Below are 6,907 nucleotides of genomic sequence, written 5' to 3' on the forward strand. Positions count from 1 at the left end.
ATCAGGCAGTGTGTTCCAAAAGGTACATAGAGTTTAATTTTGCTCTAAAGTGTCGGCAAAAGTCATGACAAAAATCTAGGCTACTGGTCATTTGGGACATGGAAATAGGTCATGGGTCTTCTCAGAAGGTTTGCCTTCCTGAAATTCACCAGGCTTATTACAATTCATTCCAACACAATAAACATATGCACAAGCATACTCCATTTAGAGTAACTGCCTAAGAATTCTTTATCAAGCTTGATCAGCAATTGTGCACTGATTATCTGATCTTATTCAGCCTCAGTTTCTCTATCATAAAATCTAGCGCCTTGTTTCTTCACATTTTTTTCCAGCTCGTGGCAGAGTAAACCGATAATGTAACTTTCAGATTAATGGTTACCCCATGACTTTAGTTGAACTGAAATTATCCAACTACTAAAAACTCAGTTAAATTGAAATTTCAAGCATATAAAGTTGTATAGGAATAAGAGGTAATTTTTTTGAACACTTACTATGTGCCAAGCACTTTTCTAAAGATTTATATGTACTAACTCATTTAATCTCACAATAATCCTGTGAGGTAGATAATATATTATCTCTATTTTACAAACGAGGCAAACAAGGGACAGGTATTAAGTGAATTGCCCAGAAGAGTCAATTATAACACAGAACCCTGTCCAAAATGGAAGACTAGGAATAATGACAATTTGCATTCAGTCGAATGTGGCTTTTATTTCAGTTTATTTCCAAACTAGCAGAGAAATGGTGCAAAGACTATAATCGGTATGAGCATTAGACAAAGGATATGGCCCCTGTTGGCTCCCTACTTCTTCCCAGAGGCTCACAGGAATGTCCATGGTCATTGAAGTCTGGCTACATAGAGAAATGAACCAAATCAGGAGAATGCAGGTTACATACCCACAGTTTGCTGCTTACATCCAGGTCTCCCTTCTACCACATGACTGAAATTCTTCCCATACCAAATTACCTTTGTCCATGTTTGCTTCATCTTTATAAGTCAGCTCCACTGCAGCCTTGACCATGGATCACCACAAGAGTAGAGTCAGCTTATATCACAACCACCTGAAACAAATGAGGTGGGAGCAGGAGATTTGAGCTTGTTTATTGTGGTGGGAAGCAAGTATGATCACTGGAGCTAGATGTTTAGGATTCAAATACTGGTCCCAACACATTTTTATTTTTTAGCTGTGACACCTTGTGTAAATTTAGCAGCTCTCTGCCTTGGCTTCCTCATCTATAAAACAAATATAATGATAGTATTTAACTATTGTGAGGATTAAATAAGAACATATAAAAGTACTTTAAAGAGTTGGCAAACCCATAGTTAACTCTCAATGAATATTAGCTATAGCTTTATCATTAGAATTATTATTGCGATTATTTTTACCACTGTTTTAGATGCAGAGTTTTCTGCTCCTGTCATTCATTCATCCAGAAAAGATGTCTTCATGCCTACTGTGTGTCAGGCACTCTACTAAGCATCAGAGACAGAAAAAAACAAGAAGGCCCTATTGCTAACAGTGTAGTGAAGCATAGCACAAGTAAGCAATCACTAGACCGTGTGACAGGTGCCTTGATGATAATAATAATAATATAAGAGGAGCCACCCATCCTCACAAAGCCCAAACCCTATCCCTATCACCATTACCACACTCCAAATCCTGACTATAGTTCACTGGTTTAGAACCCAGGATACATGATCCCAAAGAAACAGCTTTAGAAATTGCCAGTTGATGTAGCCCAATTTAATTCTAGTGCAGATTTGGACCATGACATGGCTTATTTGAGTTGTCATTCTCTTATGTTCTCTCTTTCCTCCCTGCTTCCTCATCTGTTCTTTGCATTTGTGCCAATAATGGCTGAAATGAGAAACAAAGGCCCTGAAGTGAGCAATAAAAATGCAGGCAGTGGCTAAAAGTCAAAGAAATATCAAGGAAATGGAATATCAATAAACTCAAAAACCATGTGTTTAGAGTACAATTATGCATGAATGTCATTTATTTATCAAATCCTGGTAAGAATCCAACAGACCCTTTCAGAAGCTCTAAATCATTTACTATTTCTTGCCATTCTAATAAAAGAAAGATATATTGTTATAAAAGAGTATTCAACATATGTTGTTAAACAATGTTTTACCCCTCATCCCACCAGAAAAAGATCATGCTAATAGCATTATAGCAATGGATCTTAATTATATAATTTATCTTCTTTGCTGGAACTCTTTTTTTCCAAATCAGGAAACAAAGGAAGGTGGGTTGTACAAATTTGCAAAGGGACCCATGAACTGCGCTTTGATTATTATGAGAAATAAAAATATTCTCTAAAACATGTTATGTTGAAGATGTGGCAAGATTAGAATTCAACGTTAATACTTTAGTTCTGTGGCTTCTTATAGTTCACGTGCTTCTTTTGGCTCCCAGAAAACATCTATTATGAAGACCAGTTTATTCCATAAACCTCGACAGACTGCAATTTGACATTTATTCCATCAAACTTCTCTGCCCATGTGGGAAAAGTTTTCAAAGGTTTTCCTAGTGAGGTACCTAAATCAGGAAACTTGGACTAATTTGCTTAAATTGAAACAATAACAATCTTTATAAGCAGGTGAGAGGAAGCTAAAAAAAATCAACCACCCTATGTAAAGTAATAGATTCCTGGCTGTGGTTAAAATCCAAATAAAGTAATGGGTAGAGAATCTTCTATTTCTCAGCCAGGGGGAAAAGTCAGTGAGTAATAGCAACACAGATATTCATCACCGCCCTGGGCTCCTCAGGTCTCCACTAGAGAAAAAAGAAGTTGTTTTTGCCATGAGGATCCTGATGTCATTAGCCACTTCTCACTGCATTTCTCCAAAATGACCCAATTCCTCCTGCACCTGCATGTTGCCTCTCTACTTATTTTTCTCTTTCCCCCATTTGTTCTGTTATCTCTCTACTGCTCTTTTTTTTAAATCATTAAAAAATAAATCCATTGCCATCTTTTCCTGCCCACTCCCCAGCTGGTTTACTTCTTTCTTATTTTGATCTCTGATGCTGAAAATTTACTGAACATGTACACACACACACACACACACACACACGCACATGCACATACATCCAGTTCCCAAAATGATGAGCTCCAAATAAATGCAGGTGATGGCTTTCAAGTCAAAGATCCTTGGTCCTGGACACCAGGTTAGTTTTCCTTGTGGCAAACTGAAAAAGAAATAATTTATTGTGCTAAAATAGAAATAATCTGTCCTATACATTGATATAGGTGTGTGTGTCTGTTTACCAGATAAAGCACTATTTACATACATTCTCTACTCCTGATGACTTCCTGAAAGACTTGAAGAGTGAATTTAATTACACTGGGGAACTTCCACAGCAGTGAAGCTTCAATCTTGATAACTTGTTACTAAAAATTGCATTATAACATGAGCAATAATAATAACAATCTTTTTAAAGCTCTCGGCCTTGATAAATATGCATTAGTCTCTAGATTTTAAGTATATTCTTTGCATATTTTAATGCACATTCAAATTTGTAGCATAAATGAAAATTTTAACCACACAGTGACATATAATATGACTTAAAACCTAAGAGCATAAGGGGGAGGGAGAGGTGAAGAGGTGAAGCACAGAGGAATTTTAGAGCAGTGAAACTATTCTGCATGATACTAAAACCTTATACATTTCTCAAAACCCATAAAATGTGCAGCACCAAGAGCAAACCTAAGACAAACTGCCAGCTCTGGGTCTGGGTTATAATGATGTGTCAATTTAGGTTCATAGGCTGTAACAAATGTATCACTTTGGTGAGCCATGGTGATAAGAAAGGAAGCATAGGATGAATAGGACCTCTCTGGACTATTTACTCAATTTTTCTGTGGACCTAAAACTGCCATAAAAAACAAAGTCTATTTAAAAGTGGAAAAAAACAGGGCAGATTGACCAAGAAAGGAATGTGATAAAAGCATAAAAGCACAGAAAAGGAAGATGTGCATTTAAGCATTTTCCAGTTCCAGTTCAACGTCCCTCCCTTTTCATCCACAACACTCTTCAAACTGGAAGCAGTCACTGGTCTCCTGGCCACCTCTTAACACTTCCTGGAGCTCTCCTAAGAGCTCCTTAGGAGAGGAACTGTTTTACATAGTACCTGATAAATAGTAACAATAAATATTTGCTGAGTGAATGGAAACATTTTAAGAGATATCACTTTTAGATTTGGTGATTCCTCTCTGTTTTGAAATCGATAGCTAAATATGTTTTCTTTTGTACCCAACATTGAAACTGCTATGACAAATGTCAGCTAAATTTGTTACAGTTAATGTTTCCAGGTAAAAATGTCCTCTCCTAATTAATCACTTATTATTATTATATTTTGCTCTTCATCTGAGTCATCATTCTTCCCTTGTTTTTAAAAAACTATCTTTCCGGTTCTCCTTCTAAAAGTTAAAATCAGAAGATCAATTTAATGGAATAACTTCTTGTGAGACAAGGAGTCTTTTCTCTTGTTTCTCAGAGCCTAAAATCACACAGCACTCTCTTCAGACTTTCAATTTCAATTAAATGCTTACATTTCAATGCTTTGAATTCCATTTAGTATAGCATCTTTTGTAAAGCTTTAAGAAATCCAGCAAAATAATTGCAATTTCTTCCTCCTTTGTAATAAATGGACTTCAATCTACAAGTTTGCCAAAAATAATCTTAGAAAAATTATTAAGGCCAGCCCCGGTGGTGCAGTGATTTAGCACTGCCTGCAGCCCGGAGTGTGATACTGGAGACCCGGGATCGAGTCCCATGTCGGGCTTCCTGCATGGGGCCTGCTTCTCCCTCTGCCTGTGTGTCTACCTCTCTCTCGCTCTCTCTGAATAAATAAATAAATAAATCTTTAAAAAAAATAAAGAAAGAAAAATTAATAATTCTCGTAACTTGTATTATTTCTCGAATACTCAGACATTTCTAAATACTGAAGATAAATAAACTATCACACTATATTGATGTATCACCATCCACTTCTGCAATTTAGCTTCAGATCTGCAAGAGATCTGACTACAGTAGGTAGTATAAAGTTAATCCTCATTTATTCACATTTGCGAAAACACCACACGTGATCAGATTGTTGGGGGCATTTGTAGTTCACAAATTCAAATCAGAGATAATCCATTTTAAAGATGACCTATGTACCAAAATCTAGACAAGCAAAAGTAGAAAATAGCAAGGTATTGATCAAAGGAACCACATATTATGTTTCATTGTATTCAGTTCAATGCCTAGCAGACATTAAAATACCTAGGTAGAACAATAGAGATGGATTGGTTTAAAAAAAAAAAAAAAAAGATTAAGTAAAAACTAACTAGCATACAATAAAAGGTCACATTTACTTAAAATTTTAATTGAAACTAAGACTAGAATAACAAATGTTTTCTTGTGAATTTCTGGGTCTAGCATAACACATAATTATAAATGAATTTTAAAAGACTTTGGGCTTGTGCTTCCCAGTTTCGTCCCCTTACCTCATACTAGTCTAGAAAGTACTCTCCTAAGCTTCACCAATTTAGTGAAAGCTCCCCATCTTGTTCCTTTTAATAACTTTGCAGTGATTATAAATAAAGGTGAAGAACGAAATCATTATTTTTGAGTAAAATGCTAAGCACATTAATTTGCAAGTCTTATTAGTATCTCTTTCAGAAAATCACAAGTAGCATAAATAGCATGTGATGTGAAATTGTCATAGTAAAACTGCAGAACCCGGCTTAGTCTATATCTATCTCATTCAGGAATAAAGTTCTTAGTATTATATTTTTATGGCAAATACTAAAAATAGTATTCCTGAGTGACTTTTATGCACCAGAATTTCAAAAACTCTTATTTCATCCAATATAATTATATTAGAATAAATCAATTAGATCAACTCCTATTTCATTTAAGTAGATGGAATCATTTAAGGGAATCAAAATATAATCCAGATGTAGGCATCTGCTAAGTTGATGCAAAATGTCATTTTTTTCTATCACATATTTGACAAGGGGTTCATATCTAAAATATGTAAAGAACTCCTGCAGCTCAATAGCAAAAAAAACAAAACAAAACAAAAAAAAAAAAAAACACCCAAATAATCTGATTACAGAATGGCTAGAGAAACAATAGATATTTTCTCCAAAGAAAATATATAAAGGGTAAACAGGTACATGGAAAGGTGCTCAACATCACTAGAAAATATATAAAGGGTAAACAGGTACATGGAAAGGTGCTCAACATCACTAAATATTAGAAAAATGCAAATCAAAACCACAATGAAATACCAGCTTACACCTGTTAGAATGGTCAAAAAAGACAAGAGATAACAAATGTTGGCAGCCTGTTTGAAGGAGAGGGAACCCTTGTGCACGGGAATATAAATTGGTACAGACATTATAGAAAATAGTACTGTGATTCCTTAAGAAGTTCAAAATAGAACTGGCTTTTCCTTCACATCTCCAAGAGCAGAAACTGGACCAAAATCCTGTATCTGTTCACTGTATGATAATTTGGAGCATGGATCTTGATTATTAACACCCTAGATTATCTTAATTACCTAGTAGGCAATCGCCTCTTATCCATGATTTTACTTTCTGCTATTTCAGTTACTCATGGCCAACAGTGTTCTAGAAGCAGATAATCTTCCTTCTGATGTATCATCAGTAGGTTAACAGTGGCCTAACACTACATCACAATGCCTATGTCAGTCACCTAAGTTCATCTCATTATATAGGCATTTTATTATCTCACATTTTCACAAGAAGAAGTAAGTACAATACAATAAGATATTTTGAAAGAGAGAGGTTCACATAACTTTTATTATAGCATATCATTACAATTGTTTTATTTGAATATTAGTTATTATTAGTCTCTTATTGTGTCTAATTTATAAATTAAACTTTATCA

General features: G+C 35.1%; 1 long non-coding RNA gene across 1 annotated transcript; it reads right to left on the reverse strand.

The window, feature by feature from the left end:
• Nucleotides 1-708: 708 nt before the first annotated feature.
• Nucleotides 709-6,663, reverse strand: LOC102152548. Its single transcript, XR_005362595.1, has 4 exons — nucleotides 6,558-6,663; nucleotides 3,094-3,194; nucleotides 968-1,062; nucleotides 709-852 (listed from the first exon to the last, which is right to left on the reverse strand). It is a non-coding gene; the product is annotated as an uncharacterized LOC102152548 (long non-coding RNA).
• Nucleotides 6,664-6,907: the final 244 nt, after the last annotated feature.

This window comes from Canis lupus, chromosome 7 (genome assembly GCF_011100685.1).
Source record: "Canis lupus familiaris isolate Mischka breed German Shepherd chromosome 7, alternate assembly UU_Cfam_GSD_1.0, whole genome shotgun sequence".
NCBI classification, from domain to species: Eukaryota; Metazoa; Chordata; class Mammalia; order Carnivora; family Canidae; genus Canis; species Canis lupus.